A 27,085-nucleotide genomic window follows, 5' to 3' on the forward strand; every position below is an offset into this window, starting at 1 on the left:
ATAACTTTATATTATCAGACAATATATCTGTGGTATAAAATATTTAATCGAACGATTTCCAATAAATCGGTCAAAATCGTACTCGTGTATTTTTAACGTAGTCTGTCACTGTCAACCATGGACGGCTATCGAACGATTATACACATAAGGCGATTGTATAGTTAGTTGCTACGCTCTCGCGACTCAGATATCGATCGTTTGGGCTTGCGTTACCCGCTAATTGTCGTATCAGACATCGATCACTCGAGTAATTCGTCGATTCCGATATCGTTGATGTATTTACGCAACGAGCAGGGTAGACCTTGATTGTCTTATCCGTGAAGCTCTTTAATTTTAATTACTTATCGATCGTGACTCCGTGCATCGTGCGCTCCACACGAACATCGATCCGTCGCTGACTCTTTCTTGCACTCGCTGCAGGCGTTCTCGACGTGGTGCACGCGTCAATGAATGCGAACTTGCTCGGTCACCGTCGCGAGTGTTTCGCTATTTACAAGCCAGTGGGTAATTAGTTTCAAGGTTACGTTAGTCATGCATACACAAACTCGATCAGGATCTCGGTGACTTATCGCGACGCGTCTGGAATCAGCTGAGCGATATATGTACTTACGCTACTCATGCAGATAACGACTGTACGAATATGGGTTAGAGACATTGATCTTTGTCGAATCTTTCCAATTTATTCCTCTAACTAAGCGATCATTGCGCGATGTATTTTTCTTCTTCGACATTTAACGTAAGCAAGGAATAAATGAATTATACATGAGTTTACGGCTGGGTTCGATTTCAATATTCATGAATAACAGTCAGTACAACAGTTTCGCTTCGTGGCATACCACTACTATTCTGTAAAGAGTTACGTTTCGTTTTCTGTATCTATAAACGACGATTAATAGTAAAGAAATTATGAGCTTTACAGCTGTATACCATATCTGTATACCCAGAGATCGTACCTACATAGACGTAAACTAAGTACTTTGATATCTGAAAAAATCGAGTCGTGTAAAAGTAATACTCGAACTTATTATACAATAGTAGAATATACAACGTATACTTTGAGTTCACTTCACTTGTATATATAGTGCAAATAGGAAGTTAGCGCAAGTTTCTGATTAAGGTACTCGTGAAGCGATCGAACCTTTTTCGTCAAAATTACGATGATCTTCCGAGAATACACATTTAGTTTCCACCATTTAAAACCATTTCTTTCAAGTTTACCTTCTTTTTCTTTAAAGAACTCGCATGATATTCTAATCTTTTTAGTGAAATGGCAATATTTTCAATCTTCGGTTATAATGGATATACTTCGAATAACATTTGGTACAACGAACAAACATATGCGCCTACTGTTACAAGTCACGCATCGCGTAAGCGTTTGCAAATTTATTTATTAGTTCTGAGTCACGTTTACTAACGAGTACTCGAGTTAGTAGTGAAGCAACCTACTAAATCGAAGATAAAGATAGGGACGAGCGTTTAGACACGATTCGAAGAGACCCTTACGCGTGACGTTAAATCGATACGAGTCCCCTTAGTCTTATCCTTACGACTTAGCCTGTGAACGTGAACCGAGATCGGATTTTCAGGTTTGCAAAAAAGTAATGCGGCGCCTTGACGCAGGCGCTGAATAAGGACTGTTTCGTCGCGTTTTATCGTCCGCGGGGTCGCGTAATTATACGATGGGCCGCGCCACCCACCTGCGTTCGTACTGTATACGCGCTCATTCACACCGGTCATTGTTGCGGGCTATACACCACGAGCGTAGTTGCGATACGTGTAAAGAGTCTGCTTCGCGTTGGTTCGAGTTGAGAGCTGTGAATCTGCGTGGGCCGCGAAGGACGCAGCCAGAGCAACGACTTCATTTGTTATCGACCTCATAGGAAAGGTCTGCGAAGGTTCTTGGGGCTAGTGGCTTCACGGTTAGTCCACGTAAAGATATCGAGTCCTTTTTCGGTCTTGCGGCCCCCCCCCCCCTCCTCTCTAATATTTCAAGGGAAACTGGTTGCCGCACTGGGAGAACGTAAACTCGAATTTTTCTCGCTGCTGATGCCTTGATAAAGAAGCATCTTTTAATTCCGCAGAAGAGAAATCCTTTATAGCTCTTGGTAGATTTGGTCTTTGGTGGAGTTGCAAGGCGTAACGAGGAATGTTATATCACGTTGTGTAATTAGTTCGTTAGCATTAAAAAAAAAAGAAATTGTTACATGCGATCTATTTAATCAACGATATTATTACTTTGTATTATTGGCCTTTGAAAATAGATCAAACAATTTATTCACCTTACTATCCATTCCAAAATTTTCATTCTTTTATCAAAACAATCTGTACAATTCTCAAATTATTTGATGATTACTCGTGAAAGCAATTTTCCGAATATTGAAATAATTAATATCCCAATAATATCACCGACAATCATCCATATTACTAAGAGCTACTTCATAAATCTGTAAGTATGTTGTACGCATGTATGTGATCGAGGACAGATTTATGATTGAGATTTTCGTTCACGAAACGCAACGATTTTTGTTACAGTCCAAGCGATGAATCGTTTTTTTTATCGTCAGATTTTTGTATGTTTTGGATGTTCAATTTACGGAGGAACAATCGCTGATAGTTATCGAAATATACGTATAGGCGGAGGAATAAAACCCGTACCATGGAAACGAATTTTAATTTCCCCATGGACTGTAACTTTATTCAATCGCGTTGTTTCGGCTATTTTCGTTTGTAACGCCAAAGCAAACGCAAGTATCGACGTTTTTCGATGCTCCATGTTTCCCCATGTAGAAGTTGTTATACAACGCGACTCGTATAATACCGCAGCTCGAAATATCTTCGTTATATTTCGACGTGGCGAGGGAGACGCGGCGGACGCGATCGATATTTCAATGAAATTAACTTTAACACGGATCGTTTTAATCTATGGGATTTAAATAATAAACAGAAAACATGTATATAAAAATATCGTTTTTAAATACGACCAAGTCGCGGTAAAAGCCAGTTTCTGATATTAATTTCCACCATTAACTTGTTCACCTAATTGCTTCCACGGAAACAAGCACGGTCAACGTATTAATCCTCTCTCACGATTACTCTCACGATTATACAACGGTTCGAAACGATTATTCACGCGAATATATCTTCCTCGATCGGTATCTATTTTCGCGTAAACTGATTTAAAACAATTCCCTGGAATATCGGAGCTTGCTACGAATAATAGATTTATATTATCCGTTCATTACCGTAAGGATGAGAAAAGGACGGTCGGCGATCTGCGTGCGGTCAGAAACGAGCCGCGATACTTTGGTAACGCGTTCGTTCCCGGCGCGTTATCTCGAATATGTAATCTTATCCGCGATCTGTAAACACCGAGAGATAAGTACCGGTGGATAAGCGGTTACAGGTGGTTCTCCTCGTTTCCTCCGCCTCTTTCTATCTTTCTTTCCTCTTCCTCCCTTCATATTCACTCTCATCCTGGCTTTTACGATCTCTTCTTCTCTCTTGCAAGCCTCTTCTCAAACTGCTTCCCGTCGCCTTCATCTGGCGCCACCATGGCGCACAGTACGCCGCTTGATCGAGGATTTGAATTTCGTTTGGGATAAAAATCAAAATTTGCGGGCCATGTCCGGACGTTCGCGGTCCACGTTCGCCACGTTCGAGTGTCCCGACGTTACGATCTTCTCGACTTCCAGCTAAATGAATATGTAGCAGGCATGCGCTTATATAGATATAGCTCCTCGGGACGAACGAATGCTCCGATCTAAAGTGGATAACGGGGACCGTATAAACGCATCGAATAGATCGAAGTGATTTCGAGTTGATGCTCTTTCGATCGCAAAAGAGCATTTTTTCAGTGGTTTTTTATTATCTGGTTTATTGACAGTTTAACACGTTGGCTTCTGAGCGAGTTTTGTGTGTCTTATTCGTAAATAAGTATCGTAAATACTTTATTGACACTATGACAACTGGTGACACGACACTAATGTCGAATGTTAACTAATAGTACGCAATACATATATCTTTATGTAATTGTTACATTACTGCCTTTGTATTTTTCAAATATCGCAGGTTATTGAACTTTTCGACAAACATAACGAGAACGATATATGAAAATATAGTATTGAAACGTTGAAACAATAAATTTGTTTCATACCAACACCGTCATGTTTGATAACATAGTAATAGCATAGTGGGTTAGAGCTAAGCATCGTAACTACGTTTTGTCTCTAATATTTGCATACAATATTACTTTTATCATAAGCGATAACTGTCCGAGTTTTGATTTATTTTGTAAGCCAAGACCATTTATTTGAACAGAAGCTCGACTGTTAAGCTCGGAACAGATTTTGTTTGATCGCATAACGTCGGGCTCTCAAAACAAAAGCCGCGTGTCACACATATGTCATGCCGCTAGCGAACGTGTTAAGCGCTTTATCGTGCATTTAGTACTTTACGTTGCCACTGAAATATTAAAAGCTACTATAAATTTCACGAGCACTACTGTTTCTTTAATTTACTCTGTTAAGTTTTGAACGAAATCCAGGAACATATGGTTATATGGTAAACGTGTTCAGAAATTGAGTAATGATGAAACAGCGTTTGCGTAAAGGCCACAGGATCGCCGTGTAACATGGTAAACAAGTATAATTGATTTACAACGGGCTGTTTGATATCGGAGAGGTTTTTCGATAAGATAATCGTCCCACTATCGTTAGTATTTTATGTTCATCTTCTCCATATTATTCTCCGTCGGTATATCTGTTTATTATTTATATAACGAATTTACTATATTTACTTTGATGCTTCATTACGTGATAAAGCACAATCTCACACTTCATCAGGCGTATTTAACGATAATTGAAATTATTAACTCTTCGAGGATTTGTTTAAATTTTAATTGTATATAAGTAAGACAGTCTCGTTAGGCGTTAGAACGAAAGTAATGTAACGCGTAATGTCAAAGTATGATTTATAAAAGATATTTAATATTAATCTATCTCGTCAAGGATTATATTAACCCAACGTTTCAATTTCGATCTTTTAGTTTCTCGGGTCTTCAGATTTTCAAAATTTTCCAATTGTCAAATTTTCGGTATCCATTACGCGTTGTTTCGTTCCTTGATCTTTAACGAGTCGCTGTTCAACTTTTACGATATATCGGCGTATTCTAACGGAATTATTTCCTAACATACGGACGCAGGTCGGCAGACGCACGTGGAAAACATGGGTATTTCCGTTGGTGTAAACCGAACGCATCGCTATCCTAATCTTAGAATATCGTTCAGCGCGTGGCCTCGTCTTTGCGAAAAGCTCGTGAGCGCGAGCGCATATCGTCGACCGCGGCATTTCAAAAAGAGCAACATTTGAATTGGCGACGATCTCGAGGCGCGCGAAATTGCTTTACCGTTTCTCTTTCCCCCACGATGTCGTCTTTGTTAGTCTTCGTCATTACTGTTCGTCTTTGTCTATACCGCGCACGAGTGCGTGTGTCGAAACGAGCAACAGTATACGCTATCGTGCGTAATATAAAAAATAGATAAAATATCCCAAGTACAGTACTCGTTAGAATATTTACGAGATAGGTAAAACAAATCTTTACATACGTAGCATTTTTCTGTTCGTGCTCGTAAAAATATTTTGCATGGATAGCCGCAGCCTATTAACACTTGATTCTTTCTTGACTAAAACAGTAAAAATGAATAGTATCAAATTTTGTTATCTAGACAGAAACTGATTATACAGATATACTTCATTATTTTCGACATACTGGTTTTTAATCTAATTATCTGTACTTGTAGTTTAAACATATTAATTTGATTTTGTTATTCATATTTATTCGTTTTAATTTGAATTTATTATTGATATTCGTTCGTTTTAATCTTAATTTACTTTTACTTATTTATTTGTTCAATTGCAATAATGATATTAAAACTGAATAGGTGATAATTTTGATCTATTATAAAATACAAAATTTAAATTGAGATTAAATACTATTTTATATTTATATATATCGATTGAATAGATTATAAATTATACAATTTAAATTTATAAATTAATATTTAAATTTGCCGATAATACAACGAAATTCTTTAGTTTATGTTAGTTCCTGTAGATTTTTGCGCGATAGTGTACTTACCTAGTACGATCGCTCTCGAAACAACAGCTTAGACGCTCGCAGCCCGAGACAGCGTAGTAGTGTGGTGTAACGCGCTACTTTAGGGTCAACGCATTGCCAAGGTGGCGGCCATGTGGCACGTTCTGGCGCATGGCAAAGCGCTTGCGTGCACACTCGACCCGGCTTATCCTTGATTGGCCGCCTCTACGTGCATACATCGCATCAGCGCAGCGTGCTACAGTTCTGCACTCACCGCTATTATTAATCCCATTAAGGGGCCACGGGCTATCCCAAAATCGACGAATTCAACCGTTGCTTCCCTTTTTTCCATTTCTTCCTGCTTTATTTGTTGCTTTCGTTCGTTCTTTCATGTTGTTTCTTGCTTTTGTTTGCGGATTCGGTAACTCGAAACGGAATAGCGATCGCTCCGAGTGAACTGGTTCGTTTACGAGAGTGTTCGATTTGTAGAGCAACGCGTTCCGAGCTTTCTCTTTTCGCAGTTTTGTTAGCCGGTGTTGCTCGTGAATTGTTTAACCTGTTGCCTTGCTGTTCTTTCGAGAACGTATTTTGGGATTAACGCTGCAACCGCTGATCCATACTTTCTAACTAAACGCTGTGTGCACGTGATTCTAATTCGAGTAAATCCGAATTGTGTGATCAGAGTAACAATTAACTTCGATTTCACCAAAAACTTGTACGTTTTTAGTATTTGCATTCTGTTTGTGTACAATTAGTCCGAACCTCGTCGCTCTAACGTGTTTAGTATTTTTAATATTAAAAGAGTCGTTGATAGTTGATTAAAAGCTTGTTTTCTCTGTGAGAGTAAAAGCGAATTCTACTGAGAAAATTAAGCTGTCAAAAATATATGAGAAAACGTTAGAGCTATCTTATCGAGGGAAAGCTATCCCATAGTTAGTTTCAATAGAGTTCATTTTTCAGGTTTCGTTGGAAAACGAATGAGAAGCAGATTGGAAACAATTTATATTTCTGCTTGCACTTTGGTCAGTCGACGGTAAGGATTAATTCAATCTCTGCTGACGCCACTTGGAATACTGCCGACTCGACAGTATTTTGTCCGTTGCAAAATAGTATTAACCAATTTCGCGTTTCCCCTTGAACGCTGCGAATTCATTTCGACCACCGTAATATCCCACGCGGTTAATAAATATCACCTTTCGTACAAAGATTGATATCTGTTACTTGCCAAAAAGATATTTCACAAATACCGCAAAGATATCAATATAAAGTAAAATATAAAGAGCGGTATCCAATAGGGGACAGGATTGAGAGCATCGAGGCCGTAATTTAAGTAGAACGAATCAACCGATGTGACACAATTCGCACATTTTCGTCATCGATCTCAAACATCCTCGCTATTCCTTTGGCGAAGACTGGCTGAATGTAAATAATTGCATCGTGCGTAGGGTGACGGCCTTATTTGATTTACGACATTTTAATTGATGCACACGCTTCTTGTTTAATGGTTTGAATTTTTCTTAACGTGCCTTTTTCTGTATGCCAAATTGATCGAAGTATCTCGTTTAGAAGGAGTGAGGGTGAAAATAGATCAGAATTTATGTTATATTAGGGTCGTCTTTTATTATAGATGTTTCCGGACATCGCGAAAATTTGTAAGTTCTTGGAATCTTACTTTCATAACGCGCGTCTCACACGCATATATTCATATACACTGTCTGTAACTGTCTGCCTGCGGTTGGTTAACGGAAGAAATGTAGGTTTGGTTGGTTTACGCTGTAATAAGATCACCTTCCGGGTCACAACCTTAAAATAGTCGGAATGATTGTATCTACAAATCGGTCATTTACATTTACAGATTAGAAGCGCAGCGAGCAGAATATATCTCGTAGCCAATTTTCAAATCACGCATAGTACTCGCGATCATCCTTATTATTCGATTTTCATTCACTCTCGCGCTCCACGAGATTCCAGAGTATATCAGAATGCATCTTCGCGAAGCGTTAAACATGCCTACGTACTAATAGATAATTGCGATCTCTACCAACTATTTATATACTTGTACCAAATCTCTTGTAGCTTTTATGCACACTTTTAGATCGGTTTGAAATCTTACTGATAGGTATACAGTCATCATAGCCGGCTTCCATTACAACGATAATGGAAACTCAAGATGCTTCGTACAATACAGATAATATATTCATAAAAGATGTATACATTTGCTCGAACTCTTTCACGAGTCACTGTATACATATCTCTACCTCTCGCACATCTATTTATGTACATATTCATTACGTTCTTCACTCCTTACACCGCCCCAAAGTAAGCCTTTTCCAAGTATCCCCTTGGACAGCGATAATATCGCTATAACGCGCATTGGTAACGCGTCTCTTAATCACGCGAGATCGCATCGTAAACGTAAACGCGTGGATGCTATAACATCTAGCTGATCGAGGCTCGCTTCACGTCGATCGTAAAATATAAGTTACGCGACGGATGGCTCCATAAATTGATTAATTGGACAGGAGCTTTCAGCCATTCTCGATTCGATCGATTTATCGACGGCACGCCGATACAGTTTTCCGTTTCACGGTACCCTGAAACTTTATCGGTCTTAAAAACGAAATTCTCCGTCTCCCTTTCTTCCTCTTTTTCGTCCTTTCTCCGATCTAGTTCTGCTGGTAACTTCCGCGACGTTTAACCTGCATATATCCTTCGCGGTGTTTATTAGCGGTCATATACACGTTCTTTGACAGAGAGAGATAGAGATAGAGATAGAGATAGAGATAGAGATAGAGATAGAGATAGAGATAGAGATAGAGATAGAGATAGAGATAGAGATAGAGATAGAGATAGAGAGAGAGAGAGAGAGAGAGAGAGAGAGAGAGAACGAACCGTTGATGCACGTGGCTGTCGTCAACGTGACTTTCTAAAATCGTTAAGGGATAAATGTGCGTGCCGAATCGGGCATTGTGCACGATACGGCTGTTCGTGTACAGTTACCTAAGGCTACCGGTGAAGGAAAGTCGAGAGAGCTCGATTTACTCTCTCGACTGCATTCTTAAACGTATTTCGTAGGAACGTATGAAAGCATTTCCAAACTCCGTGGATCCCCGTGTTGATTTATCGGCGGTGGTTAAGGGATAGAACCTGGTAACTGCTTGAGCGGTTTGAGTACTCACTCCTGATGAAAATTGACCGTCTGGTTACTGATTTCGTTTATATAACGGGCGAGGAACCGTTACATTGTAAAATGTAAAACTATGCAATGTAGAAACGAATGTATTATACGATGAACGTAGTCATATTATTATGTTATGTTTGATATTATGCTGATTAATGGTAATTAAATAATGTTATTGTGGTTAAACTGCGGATATTTATACAAATGTGAATTGGCATAAATATTCATTGAGTAGTGATGATATAAGGGGAAGCCTCGTATCAGAAAGCTGCGAAAAATATTAAATACGCAGTAGCTCGCGGAAAGATCGAATTAAATTCGTTGAACAATATGGATAGAAAGATTATTTTTTCATATTTTATTTCCTTTGCTCGACGCCCGTGATAAATTCCGATAAAAAGAATATTCATTCTATACGACAAGAAATATCATTTGAGATAAATTGATCGATTTTATCCTAAACGTCTATAACACGAATTCAATCCTTTTCACAATGTGTTTGATTAAGTGGAGTTTTGGAGCGTTTATTCGTGTCGACGGAGCGACAAATTTTTAGTATTTTGTGAATTAAATGGACGATCCTCGCTCGTCAAGACAAACAGGACCAATTACCGCGAACGTTATTTCCATGGAATTTCTTGTTTATTTTTCGTCGACTTTATAAAGTTTATACTGCGCTTTACGTTTATAATATTAAACACGATAAGAGGGGAAATTTTGAAAATGTTGATTGCCATTCCAACTTTTCCAAACGAATTGGATAATTCTGAATCGAAACAATCTATATAGATCGTTCGTTTCTCGATCATCATGATTAAATTTATATGTTCTCCATTAGATAAATTACGCACGAATTACAATAGAACGTATAAGAAAGATCTTCTCAGCAAAGAAGATCCCTCATTCTGCAAATTGTGCAAAGTTGCGTTAACAATGATACACATTATCTTGCACTCCAGGAAGCATATCTCCTTAAGCACAAAAAGTTAATAAAAGACACAAGACTGTTGCAAGAATTGCCGCAATATTTAAGTTACAAATTATGTAGCAAATTGTAAATTTTGTTTTCTCTTTATGTTGCTAATAACCTAAATAATACGGCGGTAAATACAAGCATAAATAACAAGATTTAGGAGAAATCGGTGATCTATAAAACTTATGGAGGATGATTCAAATTTGTGAAGAATTTGTTACGACAGATATAAGTCTTAGTCAAAGCGCATCCAAAAGTCATATCTGATCTATGAAAGTTCAACCTACTTGATCCCAAATTCATGAGTTCCCATGTGACTGTTCTCGGAACCGAGAAATCCAGTAGGGATGACTCTAGATTTGTTAGACTTTGCATCGGTGATCCTAAACCAACGAAATTTCGCTTAAAAGAATCATAGCGCTATACATCCGGATTTGCGTCCCGTTACGTGGGATTGCACTGACAATAGTGGCGTGTGAAAGCGGTCGCCACGAGTCGAATTGTTATCTGTAGCTTGTACCTGCTGTCGTAATGGAGTACCCACGGTGCACGTGGTTCAGACGCTGGCGTATAAAAGGCGGCCGATTTAAAGTGGTCATTTAATTTTATCTCAAGATCGCTGGCTCGTACAACGGATTTCCCTTTACGGAGTAAAGTCTTTGTTGAAATTGGAGGCGTATTGCTTACGATTGTCCCACTTTTTCGACATAGTCGTGAGCGAGGTATTCATAGCTATTATTTGAATAGAATACAAAGCATCGTATCGTTTCAAGTAATCAAGAATACATTTTAATATAATGTACATTTCGTATCCAGAATAATTCCGTTTGTTACCTCTTGGCAACAAAGGAAAAAAGAAAAGAAATACTTGAACAAAAATACGAATGCTCGAGCATTTTTCGTCACGAATGACCCCGATATAAATAGCTAGCCTGTAAATCGTTGCGGTTCTCCCGCGATTGCATCCCACACCCATTATCATTATTATCATCTGCCGTCACTGTCATCAACCTGTTCGTATCGTAATAGCTCGTACCCAACATCGTTCCCATTACACTTTTTCTCCTCTTTATTCTTGCGAACGTAATCCCTCCGTTTGCTCTTTTCCCTGTGATCGTTTTGGCTTTCTTTGCGCGCGTCATTCCTCTTCCCTTTCAATTTCAATAGCTCGCTGCTTTTAGTCCTTCGATTCCATTTCCGCGTCTCCAATCAGCGATTTACCCAAGTGGAACGCGATATACCATCGCTTAATCATCTCTCGCTCTCTGTTTCCCTTTCTTCGTTGCTTCCTTTTTCTTTCCCGTCCCGTTCGTCGTTTCTTCCTGTTTCATCCACTTTCTCCACGAGGTATCGTTCCATTTCGGTCTGATTTTTCCTTCTTCTTCCCCCGTTCCCCTCCTACAGTTTTCTCTCGAACACCAAGGACTCGACTAACTAGATGTTGCCTCCTTAGCCTCAGCTTCTGGCGCGGAACTTCCATTTAATTAACCGGCAGCTCGTGCCGCGATACTTCACTATCGTCTTTCGTCGCTTATCCTCCTTCATCTTCAAGTCGACGAGAAAGTTTGGATTGGGGCTCTTTCTCTCTCTCTCTCTCTCTCTCTCTCTCTCTCTCTCTCTCCTCCCTCCCTCTCTTGCTGTCTTCCCCCCTTCTTTTTATATCACTGATGTTCTTGGCGAACTCCGACGCTTATAGTTTGTTACTATGCGTGCACGTAAATCCGTTCTTGCGATACTTTATCCAACAGATACGCGCTGTTTACCGTGTATTCGCGAGATACGAGTTAGTCCTTCGAGAAATGTTGAGATTATTATTCAGTTATTTGAAACGCTACTGCATTTTTAGGTAATGCATAATCTACTCGCACTTTGGCTAGGGAAGTTTGGTTAAAAGTAGCGTAGGATAATTTTTGTATCTTCGTAACGATTGAAATAATTGGTATCATGTGATGATTTGTTCGATTTATTTAATTTGTATGCGGATAACAGAATAGAATCGTTATCTTATAAACAGCGGCATTGTTTTTTCCGATCGTCGTCGGAAGTACCAGCGTCGTTAATTCCAATCATACATACGTCAGAATGGTTTGAGATAACCTCGTTCTATCTCGTCGCACTAGTAGCTATCTTCTAAGGTTAATAATAGCCGCCTCGTTTTCGAACTTAGACAATGCGACATCGATTTCCCAACTAATTCCGCGCGTCGATACTCTCTAAACGGTATTCCTGTATCATTATGCCAGAACTTTCGTTTCCCGTGAAACTAAGCGTTTAAAGTTTCTAAAAGTTCGATCCTTGGTGTATAAATTCATCCTATTTACGTGTTTGTGTTATTAACCTTCTCCAGAGATAAATTTATTACAATCAGAGGGAGACAAATATACCTCATTTTTTCAAGTGAAATAATATAACGATAGGACCAAGAATTAGATTTCGGATTAAATAATTTTGATCAATAACTAAACGCGCATATTTGTAGCTATAGTGTATCGACATTAAATAATCAAATCCAGTCAGTTAATACATCCAATGAATAATTTTCATCGTGTTAAACGCGGTGAAAATTAATAAATCAAAATCATCCCTTCTTCAACCTGTATTTAGTCGATCGAATACATCGCGAGATACTCCATAGGCTGTTTCGTAAAGCGATTAAAAATCTTTCGTCGCCGAAACTCTCGGTTCGTACCTGAAGGGTGAGGCGAATATCGAATTCCGTTTGACCCATCAACGCCAGGAGCGAAGGGGTATTAACGACTGACCTCGGTTGAATGGAGAAATAACGAGGTAACCAGGACGCATCGGCATCAGTAACCCCATAACGGGATGTATCGCTCTTTTTCACCCTTTTCTTTCTCTTGTGTCCTGTAAACCTATCATCATTAACCTTCAGTGTGCTTTTTTCTCTTCCATTTCTTTTCTATGCTCTTTGCGCCATATGATTGACGCCTTTTACCGGATTATAATTTTATTTGACCTATAATTTTAATTTACCTCTTATCGTTCATCTTGTTGGATGAAATTATTTATTTAGAAACTACTTTATTTGGTAACAGTAAAATCCCATTATAGATGAAACAAAAAGATAAAAGAACATAAAACGCGTTGTGAAGCATTGATTGATTAAAGAAATTTTACATGCAAGTGTAGGCATGGAAACTACTACCGACATATGTCGGAATAGGATATATCGATGTTCTTCAGGATCAATTAACCTTGGCTGCTATATGGATCGCGTATGATTCTTAAGTACTTATAGAAAGGTTAGTTACGATGGATAATGTTGTACAAAGCTCGTATTATGTTTGGTAACCGGAACTGTCCGATTGTTTGATATTTCTGGAGGTAACAGTTAGCACCGCGATACAGTAGGCATTAAAGTGTTTACATAGGTACCATCTAGGAACAGGTTACGGTGTTGGTACGAGTAATTTGAAGCCGATCTAGCGTTATAGATCCTCGACCAACCGACTATAATAGTCTGTAAACGTTATAATCGAGGATGATTAGTAACAAACTGCTAAGTCTAATGCACACAATACTGTCTCACACGTACGATCCATATTCATATTCAACTTAGCATCACGCTGAAGAACCAAACATTATCTTAATTCATTCGAGTGTTTTTCTATGTTGCTACTTCAGCAACGCCAATCTTTGGATATATTCTGCTCGATCATAAATCAGAACGTTAAAGAGGGACAGCCATTGGTATAGTCACTTGTAGGACCGTTCCATAGAAACACGTATATCTCTTTAAATCTTGCACTGCAAGAATGATACATCGTACACCGACGATGACGATAATACAGTAGACCGGCTGTCGTAAAACACATATGGGATATTTATAGGATTAATTTCTATCTGCATAGGCGATGTCAATTTGTAGAGGTTTGCGAATTTGGGAGCAAAACACACGAAATATGAATAAGATAGGAAAAAGGATTCGTCAACTGGTTCGTTGATACCAGTATATTTCTAGCGTAAAACGAAATCCTCTATAACAACCCTGAAATGACGATTTTTGTACACGAGCCTTCTTCACCTTTTTGATGTTCTACAATCAAACCTATAATATGCTACATACTATGTAACATGCTTGTATCTTGGTAGAAATGACAGCGTCGTGAATGATACACGGTTTCTCAAAGAGTCCCAGCTTACGAACGTTACGAGGAGTTCGTTGAGCCGTAAAATTTTCAAGATTCCTCTCGAAACGCGATTTCAACTGTCGATTCGCGGAACACGGTGAAATTCCAATGCATAGTGCTCGATAAAACGTATTCGAGTAGTTCGGGCCGTAGAAAAATTCCTGGGGAAACCGCGATGGTACACGTTCGTTCTCGAGAGAACCAGACTCTGAGAATAAAGGGGAACGTTCTTGCTGCAACCAGTCGCTGAAATAACGACGAGCAGTTGGTGCTCGCGCGTGTTAAGGTCCAAAAGTCGTCGGGCTGTTAACGGCTGCTCTTACGCAATTTCCTTCTTCCTCATTTTTCCATGGCGGCTGTTTTTCCTCGGCTGTTCGTGTCGGTTGGACAGACGAGCCCAGCGAGCGAGAACGCGGCTCTGGCTACGTTCAAACAGTGGATAAATATAGACCGACCACTGAGTACCTCACGGACGACGATGAACAGGCTCCCTGGTTGCGCGCATACCGTAATTATACGACAATTAGAAAGCAAGGACACACTTCGCACCGGCGTTGCCAACGACGCTAGCGTCGACGACTCGTTGCTAGACGCATCAGAGAGATGCGTCGTTCTCTCCTATAGGTAGCCTTTCTCTTCCTTTTGCTGCCTGTCTGCGTTGCAGCGTCCCCCTGTTTCGCGTCTACCTCTCGTACTCTGTGCGTGTCTCATCGTTTCTCTCCTTCCGATTGTTTAACGAGCTTTCATGGAATTCAAGGAAAACCATTTACCAGCAAACAGTAGCGCTAATGCCATCAAAAGTAGCGGAGTGCGGTCTTTGCTACACGATAATGGTCGATGCTCGTAACTTTGATGACAGCCTGGTTAATGCAGTCGACACGATGACTTTGTTAAAAGATCGCGACCGCGACCCACTAAAAGTGCTAAAGCGTTTATTATACGTGTATCGATTCTCGTAGCGTATGAAAGGCAGGTCTAATAAATTTTCGACGAATTTCCTGCCGGGGTATGGAGATATTATAATTGGGAGACGTTCACGGTTTAATTAGCGTGTTGTATAATAATTACGTGGTAGGATCGAGTGGACCTGTTCTGGATACATAGAAGCGTAGTGGTATTTAATAATCGAATTGTATTAATTGGCGGATTTACAAGGAAAACGACAAACTCTTAAAATATTGAATATCTTAATAATTATATCTTTTCAACTACACAACTTTGCTTATCGATTGTTGTTGTTTCCATTTGCAATGATGTCATATTTAAAATACGTCTGTTTAATCATAAACCGGCATTAAAATAACTAAATCCTGTACTTATCTTGCCTTTAACTTGTAATTTTCACTTGGAAAATTCGTCGCGTCAACGAAGAGGCTCTTTTCGTCGTCGCCGAGACATCTTTCTCTTCAGAATTTATCGTCTGTTGCAATGAATAGCAAAGAATAAAACGGAGTGGTGGAAAATTGAAACAGATTTTCGGCATAATCGGGTGACTGGTCCCGTAGGAACGTGCAAAGTATTTGGAAATATGTATTAGGTTGTCCGAAAAGTTTCTTTCGTTTTATAAGGAAATAACAGACGTACAATGTTTTTTGTTTTTATATTAGTTTATTGAATTATGCACGAACATAATAATAGAAATATAACGAAATAGATCATACCTAATTTAATAAAATAATATAAAATAGAAATTGTTGCTCATCTATTATCACCTTATGAAACGAAAGAAACTTTTCGGACAACCTAATATTAAGTATAGTAGTTGAATACGGCGTTGTTAGTATTATTCGTGGCGCTTCCAACGCAATACAGTCGTTTCTCGGTGGATCGTCGATTTATAGTTATTTTTACCGTTGCATCATGCAGCCGTGACGTTACGAATTTCGCGTAGCGTGCACACGATCGTGATTCATCAAGGCCGACATTGCACGGATTAATTTGTACCCTCGAACACGGATTCGTGCGTCTCACGACATGTTTTAACATAACGTTCGTTCATCGAGGGTAATTAAGTGTCTGATTCGGAATTACTATTTAGCTACGTAAACTAGGAGAATGATACGCTTCGTCATAAACGTCGGGGACTTAAAACTACTCGAACTCTGTTTTTAGTCGACGTTCTGAACATGTACTGTCAAAAATTCCTTTATCTCAATTTTTGGATTTATCTCTTTAATTTGATTCTTCGTTAATATCAGCTTATTAGTATTAATTGGCGACATCAAATGAATTTAATTTTTCGTTTCGTACTCCAGTTAGTCGTAGTTAGCTTCGTTGCTGGAATAAATATCTAACGAATGGAATATGGAATATAGAATATGGAATATGGATTGCAACAAAGCGGTTAATTGTGTTTGTATCGATATTGTATAATATTGATGTACGGGTGATTACCGAAAACAGAATTACTGGATGGGAGCAGTGGGTTTCGTACGTTCGCGGTTAATTTATCGGTGAAAATCGATCGGTTGAAATTTTAATGCGCCGTCAGGAAAGGCGAAGAGAGTAGTTTTCGCGGCAGCGTGCGACCCGGTATCGTCGATTAATTATTTTATATCGTCGCGCACCGGGCCACGAAATTCCCTCGTGTTCAAATATCTCGGCCAGAAATTAAACTTCGGTTTCGCGGAATTACGCGGACCCGTCCCTCGTCACGACGGAGGCACGAATTCAATTTTTATCCCGAGTTAAAACAACGTTATCGTTCCCACAGAACGTGGCGAGCGTTCAACTCGAATTCATTCGTGATTTCGAACAGCTCTTTTCATTATTCACAACAGCCGGGAATCGTTTCGAGTCCCACTTGTGATTTCCTGCCTCGGCGTCGTTGCTCGGCCATCGATATCGATAAAGCGATTACACCCGTTGCTTATGGGATTGCGTTATGGGATTACATGGCAGAGTCGTTCAAAATGATAGATTTCTTTCGCCGATAATCCTGATACTCGGTTTTGCAAGTTCAACGACACTGACGTTCCATCGATTGTCCAAGATTACGATGATAAAACGATAAGCCGTTTGAATCATCATCGATATTTTTTATTATTACAAATTATCCTGAAATTGATTTTTCTTTTTTCTTTTTTTTTTTTTTGTGAAGGAAGATTTCTATGTATTACGAAGTAAAAAAGAAGATACGATCCATTTGCGAAATGTTAGAACGGCCCGCGTGGATACGAGACAATCGTATCGATCGGTATGCAATATGCAAGAATTGGGCCCGTGTATGCCAGGGTTACGCTCAAATATTTAGCGAGATTCCATCGCATACTCGTTTTCTGTATCCTGCGATATTCTCACCAGGAACCGTTTAAAGATCCTGACGTGTATGCTGCGCCAACAAAGAGGTGTTTAACGCGTGACGAGGTTACAGAGAGAGCGAGTTTTCACAGATGTTCCGGGTCAGCCAACAGCGAAGGGAAATAATCGGTTGAGCAGAATCTCTGGCAGAAATTGCTAAAAGCGGCGACGAGTGAGAGAGAGAGAGAGAGAGAGAGAGAACGTTTTCTCTCATTCTGTCCGAATACACTGAGATAGCGATCCTTCCGCGGTACCCTAATTAAATTGAATCACGAAATACCCAGAGCAGGAAATACCCAATGAAGACGTACATTAACAAATTAAAGTGCCTCGTCGTTCGAGAGATCCCTGGACACTTGCCAGTCTTCGTCTGAATGCTAGTAAAAACCGGCTTCTCCTTATGAATCCTTCGTTCCGATCGATTACGAACGGAGAAACTGCCGCGTCTTTAGCACGCTTTCTATCCCATCCTCTTCGATCTTACCGTGACGCTCGAAAAATTACCACTCGATGCGAACGATCGTGCGCTCGTTCGTTCCTCTGGTGGGCGTGAAAATCCACTTTGGTTGTTTTGTCGCTCAGCGACGCACCACTCAAACGCTGACCCGTTTCTAACGGATGTTATCCTGGTTGTTCGGGTTCTGCTTGGCGCCGGTATCGATCGCTTTCGCCCCACCGTTACGCTACCATCCGACGATTTCCCCGATATCGGAGATCTCGGTGAAATTGAGATAAAATATGCGATCTTTCGCGGGACGATGCCGGAGAAACGGCGCAGTGTTTAATTTTCTCTCTGCAGTTCCATTCTAGATGAACGAGTAACATCGTGTAGCGAATTGTTCGGACTAGAACAAAGAAAGGCACGTAACGTCATATGGATATCGATCGTCCAAGTTGTCGTTCGTCCCACGATCTTTCCGTTCTTTGACGTTCTAGCAAAATTTTTCATCGTTCGTAAAAAAGCGAAGAGAAAATGGAAAAATGGAGAGCAAACGGGAACCGACGGGATATACAATCCCGTCGTTTGGAAGCATTTCTTTCTTCTTTTTTTTTTTTTTTTTTTGAGTTATCGATAAAAGCGTCGCTTAGACGGGAACGTTTTCTGTTCGGGGGAAGAGAATTTCTGGGTATGTTTCGTTCTCGAACGGATACCGATTAAACCGTAAAATGCGAATCACGAGATGCCCAGGCCGCAAATACGTCGACGGCGGGATAAACCGACATCGTCGGTGGGACGAGATGAATCAATAAACCACGGCATCGTGATCCCGCATGCCGAACGTTTACGCGCCCGGCGTCCTGCCACTTTGTCGTTTATTTTCGCTGGCTGCTGAAAAGTTCTGGGAAAATACTCGGTCCTAGCGTATTCTAAAAACGACCCCGTTTCTCCTTCGATTGCTTTCCGTTCGATCTTTCTCTTTACGATATTTCTATATTTTTTCTCCCTTCCTTTTCTTTTATATTTAGTAGACGGTCGTCATCGATACTCGCGTCTCCTCTCCGTCCTGTTTCAGCATCTTTATCCATGAACTTTGAGACGAGTCACGCTCAGAGAATATCATCTGCGCGAGTGGCATCTTTCCTTTTGTTCCATCGTCCCTCGGTCGAGATTAATTGCGCCTCGCGTCGCATAATCAGCCGCGTAACCGTCTACGGATTATGGAAATGCTTTATCGCGTTATACGACCGCGCGTTGCTTACCATTTTACGATTCGACTCGCCGATACGTTATGCTTTCTTATGTAAGTATCCCTGAGCGAGGTTTCAAGGGTGACGACGCGTCAGAGGCGCGTGTAAAATACACGAGTACCGTAACTATATAGCTACCTGCTAAACCTGCACGAGCTCCTGTATTATCCTCGAAGTTTGTGATACGTATATACAGAGTGTTTCAGAAACTTATATCATCCTTTATTTCATATCTTCTCCATATTCTATCGATTTCAATTAATTTTTATTTCACACCTATGAAACCCATCTGCTTGTTTTCAAATCGTTTTTCACAGGGTATTTGAAAAGGTTGGACAGGGGATTTCGAAGGCTTGACGGAAGCATACGAATATCATCAGTTTGGCAGTATATAACACATACATGTAATACACTGTATAAGATACACGGTTGTATTGACCGAATATCCGAAGATCGACGAAAATCGATAAACGTCTGATGGGTGGAGATCTCGAGCTCGAGCGATTCAAAGACGCGTTTGTCGCCGTAAGAATGATTCAAGCAGTTCTCTATCCTCGAAGGGATGCATTCTACCTGCGGCCTGAACGGTATTGACGTTTCTATCGTCACGGTTCACCGGTCCAGACGGCCGTACCACATGAAAGTTAAATTTCAATCGCGACCAGAACCGGACGGAACGGATCTCCGGCATTCGTGTGACCCATTTTGCTGAAAATTTCCGTGCTCCGGCGAAAGGCAGGCTTTTGCTCCAGGTCGAAAGACATCAGAGATCGTGAGTGCCATTAAAGGGCCCTTTCGTGGCTGCAAAGACAGCGAACGTATAGTATACGATCTGCTCAAAGACGATGACGCGACGAACGAGGGAAATTCGCTGCCCGGTATCGTCCTCTCAGTCGCGTTTTACAGCTTTTGCTTCGTAAAAGCGTTCTCTCGTGGGCGGAAACGAAACGGCTGTAAACTTAGCCGTCACGCAACTTCTGGCACTGCAGTTTCCAGCTTTTAGCTTCCGATGCTTCCCGATAATGATTCCCTTGGTTGATAGAATGGCAGCGTCTTAGCGATTAATTCATTTGCAACGAATGACGTGTTCACCGTTTGTACGTTAAGGATTAGCTGATAATTTTCGGGTACAATTGCGTCACATTCGTACATAGCAGAGTCTTCCTTTGCTTTTATTCGTTGCAATAGACGTATATTCATTCAAACAGATATATTACGTCCTCGATTCTTGCTTTTTCTGCTTACTGGACAAGACGGATAAACTCGTCCTTTCTCATACGTTTACTCGGCTATTTTCGCCGCTTGACATTGCTTTGAACTTAATAATTTATTTATCCAAGCATTCACGATTGAATGTATCGTTACATCTCAATTATAACTCACGTTGCAACCGATCTAGTTAAAAATAATTCGTCTTTGCCCATTTCGTATTTCACATTTGACGAGTGTATATTTCGATTCATATGGTTCAACGTTGTAGCTTGGATTGTTTCTAAGTTTCTTATTTCCCCGATTAACGAGAGAAATCGCAGGAAGCCATTTCTGTTCTGCGTTCTTCAACTTCTCAAAACGTTTTCATTAGCTACACGAGATGTTAACACGATTGACACGCAACTTTAACTACATGCGATACTAAAACGACTGCGATATAATTTCCAAGGCAAGATGCTGGATTTCCTTGGAATTTCGTCTGGATCTATTTGTTTTCAATTAATCTCGTTCGCTAGATTATCCTCGGCAAGAGTCGAACGTTTAGTCCAAAGATTAATATCTACAAATAGCTGTTATTTGCTCGTGAACGAGAAAATTCCCGTTTAATAAGAAGTGACGTCACTGAAAATGACGCGAACCCACGAAGGTGTACACATCTTTCAAAGGAAAGAACATAAATACCGTTCTCATCTTTTGAAGATTTCTCATTCCACGCATCGTTCCCGCGTTACTCTGACGTATGACTTCTTTCAAATACTTGAACCCTGTGTTGCCTTTCCAAACATCCTCTGTCATTCTCCGATCACGTATATAGAGTGACATAAAGATAACGCTGCTCGACGTTTAATATCATATATTACATTTTTGTGACTTGTTATCATCGTGGGATTTTGCTACCTTCCCTGGCAATCTCCTTACATGATTTTTCTGTCGTTCGTTGTACCTACACGCGTACATACGCTGCTCGAAGAAAATGTTTCAAAACAAATGGCTCGACTCCAGCTAATGAATTAGAAGCGACAAGGTCCTGTCTACTTGATAGATTCATGTACAGAGTATCGCAAAATATGTGGCTGACGTTGTTCCATAAAAGAATTCGTGCGCAAGACTTTCCAAGGTCGAGTTTTATCTTCCGAGTTATAAAGAATTTAATTTTATCCTAGATGTATGTACATCGAACAAACATATATCACGGAAAAAGTAAACAAACACAAACAGCAAATATAAAGATTAACGTGATACGGAAAACGATCCTATAATTGTTTTTCATTGTGTATATGTATACACATCACAAAAGAGGAACTCTTACTGGAAAATGATTGGAAGGAAAACAAGCTTGCGAACAGCGAAGAGAGACGCTCGTATAGTCGCGTATAGGCGCGAGTACGCGATAGAGTTGGGCGAGGAATGTCTGTGATACCGGGGGGATCGATAATACCCAGCAACGTGCCGGCCGACGTGATGCACACGTATATACGCGCAGATGCACCGCTCTGCTAGAGGGCCACACGTTGCACACGTGTGTGTACGTGTTTCAGCCCGTGTGGAAGAGAAATGTACGAACGTGCCGCTACGTAGGCAGACATTGGCGCGGCGTCGAGATAGTTAAAACAAAGTGTACGAGGCTGGTTGCATCGGTTTTGCACGCTTCCTCCATTCAATCCCTCTCTTTCACCCATTCTGTTCCTCTCCTCCTTTCGTTCACTACCCCTCTTCATCGTTTCCGCTCACGCGGTTTCGTACTCTTCTTTTCGTCGCGCGTTATCGACTCACGCGTGTCACGAGCTCGGCTTCGCTCGTTAAAGCTTGATTGGCAGCGTGACGCGACGAGTTATTAAAGAGATACGAGATAATCGCGTGCCCTCCACTCGCTGCAACCTATCGAAAGCGTTCCAGGTATGTAAGTATGTCTTGCGCGTGCGTGATGCGTGAGATTCGATAAAAGCGGTCGATTTTAGAGGTCGATGTAGACAGTAGGTACACATCTACTCACATAATGCTATCGCAAAGCTTGCTTTTGTTGGTCAGAAATAATTTCGTAGTTCTAATTTACGGAGAAAATTCCTTTTTAAGTACGTTAATCTCAAACGTGATACAAATATTTGTTATAAGATAAGATTTCGTAGCGATTTACTATGTTTACAATGTTTTCTTTTGTTTCGAACAATCTGTTGGCTATAATTTACGAAACAAAGGTGCCTTTATTTAGAAATTATAAGATAACTATTCATATATTGCATAAAGCTTTGACGGAAAGATTCGAGAAGACTAATAAAACGGCAAACAACGAGATTAAAATAAATATTTTCAGTTAAACGAACAATACTTTGGTAAGAAATATACGTAGCACCTAGAGAGGAAGAAAATGCGTAAACACAGCAGTATTTCAGACTCAATCCGAAGAAATAAGAAAACGAAACTCACTGCTGAGAAATATAATTCTTGAATTATGAATTGTTTCATGCCGCGATCAGGCGTGCTCAGTTATCTGGGTTTGTTCGTTTGTATTTATGGATTGTTTATTTACAGTTTCATTCTGCTTGTTTATCCTTTCCACCTTTTCATTTAGATACGACATATTTATATCCAACTTATTTTCATCTTATAATATTCCAAGCATAATGAAACAGCGTTCCTGGCATATTACTGAGAAGTAGTACTTCGCAAGTAGGATCGCGCTGATTCGAAACGAGCAAACGAAGCAGAAGGAGGCGTATAATACGGATGTAAACGCGTCTTTTATCGTCGAGTTAATTGGCTGTGCAGAATCGAAACACGGAAGCACGCCCGGAGGAAGGTAAATTAATCGGGTTCCGAATTTGCTCCAGGCTTGTGCTATTATCCAATGAGATACGACTGCACGAAGAACCGGACTAAAATTCGCAGTAAAATTGGCGACGTGGTGTATAACGTGTTCCGCGAAAAAGTTTACAAATGTACATTGTGCGAACTAACATTGTATAATATTTGGCTATCCGAGTAATTATACGTATTTTTATCGGATAAAATTACCCTGTTATGATGATGACGAAGGTTATTGATTTCTATTACACCTTACCCTACTTACATAAATAATTTTTATAAGTAAATAAAATTCTAATTAAGAATTTCTAATTAAGAATCCTTAAGGACGTAGAAACCTAAGAAGACAAAAGTAAAAATTGGGTAATGGTCAGAATCATGACATTTTCCCGGTCAGGCAGCCGTTTTAAAACATTGTGTGGCACAAACGGTTCCAAGTCTAAAATTGGATATCATACGTAGTCGAAAAAGCAAGATTAGGCTTCGGGTATGTGAACTACGAGGGAGAGGATGTTGTTAGTCACATTCACGACCGGCCAGAGAATGACGACGCAGTTTAGCTGCCAGGACGTTACTTTGGATTTATTGCGTCCCCAGTCGGGGACTCTCTACTGGTCGAACGGTCGACGATGATGACACGATTCTGTTCGTTTTGTTGGTTATCAGGTATTCAAGGGAAATTTCGCCGAAGCAATGATCAGTTTTCTTTGAAAGCAATTGCTTGTCTCTGGGCTACCAATTACTTTACCCTTTTAAAGATTTCTCTCATTTTTCATATACTTCTCAAATTCATTACATTAATTTACAATCGATATTTGATTTTTAAGAAAGAAACGAGCTACTTTCATAACCGAATTTATCACAGCTAGATGACACAAATAACAATTGAATTAGCGACAGAAATAAAAATTGAAAAAGACAACGTTTGTATCATCACTGTTCTTTTCTTTTCGCTTTATAGAGTCGATCATTGTATCTTCCAAGTATCTCAGTTATAATTCCATTTTATAAACTTTCTTTCGTTTTGTACATTTCATTTATACACTTATTCTGTCTTTTATCTTGCCGTATTTATTCAACATCACCCGACAATCTTCCATTCCAACCACGCACTTTCCCTACCTCTGCCGTCCAGAATAACAAAATTTTGGCTGCGAGCATATTTAAATTTGCCAGCTCAAGGTAGTTTCGCATTCGTCGACCGCACAACGCCAGGCTTTTCCGTTCAGTTTACCGAAATGGATGTTAATTTTCGCCATAAACCTCGAGTAACGACTTGTAATTTCAGGTACACCCGCCAATGTGCCGCAATTCCACACCGGTCCGTTTATACGTTTCCATCTCCCTCGTACCTTCCTTTCTCTCTCTTTCTTCCATCATCGACCGTAGCGGTTTCATCGTTTCTTGCTCTAGCTCGTCTACCTGTCTGTCTCCGTGCTCGTCGTTTTCACTCGCTTGTCGTCGCGACTGGCGTCCTCCGCGCGCACACGCTACCTATTCATCTCGATTATTATACCGACGACGGACGGAGGCGGGATTTCATAAAAGCTCGGTGCAACGAACGCGCTCGCTGACCCGCTTTTATTATTTCCTACACTCTCTCCTTCTTTTCGCGTTCCGTTGTTAATTGCCAGGAGCAACAGGTTCGTCTAGGAGGGTCCGTAGGCGGCCTGTTCGGCCTCTGGTCCTTCCACGGATCTCCTAGATGAACTTCGCGTCACGATCTGTCCAACATCTGACATCCTCCATTTTTTCATATGAACTTCAGATAAACGTATTATATGTCGCGTGCAATGTTTTCCTTTTATTTTTCTTTTTATATCTTTCATTCTTCTAGCTTCCTTCGCTTTAGTTTAGAGTAGAGTTAGGATTTTTAAAATTCATTTGTTGGATAAGTTTAATCGTTTAAATTTAGTTGTAAATAAAGTTCGTGACGGGAGAACATGATGCGTCCAATTTTTCTTGTTATATGACGCGATATTTAAAAGAATTGAAATGTATTTTTCGTTCCTTTTCCGTTGATTTGGAAGTAGCGGAACAGAGTGTTGGATCGATTGCATCGACGGTAACGAATCCTTTGATTGCAAAAGCGATTTATTTAGTCAACCGTATTTTACAATTGAGATCTCAATAGCAATATACATTTCATTGGATACAGCGATTGGATACAACGTAAACGCGGTAAATTTGATTGCCATTGTTACCGTTGCCGGTATTGTTTGATTGATCTTTGATCGATACAATTAGAATTACCCTTTACCAAATTAATATCCCGTGAACGCGATACGTTAACAACGACATAAATATCGAATTAGAAACGTTCCAATATTCCTTTCAAGTTCGTTTCATCCAGATACTGTTTCGCTAGGTATCGATTCTACGTTTCCAACAAGTAAATCCGCCATTGACGTAAGCACCGTCGTATATTCATGCGGATAAAGCCTATGATGCTTTCATATCTATACTGTTACAAGTGTCGCTTATCAACCTCGAAACGAACGTTCCTTATCAAATTTTGGTCTACCAAACAATCGATCGGTATCCTTGTTTCTCGTAGTTTGCAGTTTGCACCGATAAATCCAGTGTCGTTACGATCGAGTTGCCTCGAATCGGTTCCACCCAACGATTTACGTAACAACCGTTTCGCAGTAGCGAACGATTAAAACGATTGGAAGTTTCTGCGAATCTATCCGACAATCTTATCGAACGCCTCGACATAACTCGACTTGAATCGTCGTTACGTTAACGATTTCGAATCGCGAATCGAATACGAGTAGCGAGTTTCCTCTCTGGATACTTTGGTTGAAAAATGTTCGCTTGTCCCTTTCCCTTTGAGTTTCTTTTCGGAGTTTACGAGCGGAAACTGGGCGCGGTGGTGTTCGAAAATCTCACGTTTCTAATCGACGAAACTTGCAATAATCTAGGATGAACTGATTATCGGTTTCGACGAGAGTTTCTGTCTGTGTGAGATAAGCTTTGGATAAGCGCGGAAAACGAATCGAGCCGGAAAAGGACGGATGGAAACAGGAGGATAAATCTTTAATGCGATTTGGATCGAAGCTGCGTATAATTTAACGAAAGATACGGGCACACGATTGTACATGGGCGAAGAGTTAACTACAACATGGCGAACAACCGGAACCGAGGTAAACAAAACGCGATTGAATCGTTCAGCGAGGATTAATTTTTTTGCCCTAACTCTCTCTCTCTCTCTCTCTCTCTCTCTCTTTCTCTCTCTGTTTCTCTGTTTCTCTCGATGCAACTTTTCCACGTTTTCGGGAACCATTGTTTAATTTGTTCCGCTAAAATATTGACATTTCCGTTGTACTGTCCCTGTGGAATATTGTAATTAATCGAATCATTAAATCAGAGTTATATTTTAATCGGTGGACAAACTTAGTAATACGGTGGACAAACATAGTAACTTTCGTACGAGAAATTTTTCTATCATGCCTATAACATGTAATAACTACTGTGGAACGATGGTTTCTATTTCATCACTGTGCAACGTACTGTTACAATCGCTGTTTCTCTGAAAATTTAAGGAGGAGATCGTTTACGTACACGAATAGGCTACACGAATTAACGTTACTTTGTAAGTTGAATAATTGTCTAATGCACACACTGTTAAATTAATATTGGTAATATTACAAGTGTCGGACCTTCTACTTTTTTCGAGTAGG

The 27,085-nt window shown here is 40.1% G+C and overlaps 1 protein-coding gene across 6 annotated transcripts in view; it reads left to right on the plus strand.

Annotated features, from left to right (window-relative positions):
* Window positions 1-27,085, plus strand: part of LOC138184671 (mucin-2) — a 330,669-nt gene that overhangs the window by 31,702 nt on the left and 271,882 nt on the right. Inside the window, exon 2 of one of the 6 annotated variants that reach the window (XM_069122808.1) lies at window positions 7,055-7,127. The exons of the other annotated variants lie outside the window; for them this stretch is intronic. The gene's annotated coding sequence lies outside the window, so the exon portion shown is untranslated. The remainder of the gene's footprint in view (window positions 1-7,054; window positions 7,128-27,085) is intronic. 6 annotated transcript variants of the gene reach the window in all.

The sequence above is a fragment of the Bombus flavifrons genome, chromosome 11 (genome assembly GCF_040668555.2).
Source record: "Bombus flavifrons isolate JBK064 chromosome 11, iyBomFlav1_principal, whole genome shotgun sequence".
In the NCBI taxonomy this organism is placed as follows: domain Eukaryota; kingdom Metazoa; phylum Arthropoda; class Insecta; order Hymenoptera; family Apidae; genus Bombus; species Bombus flavifrons.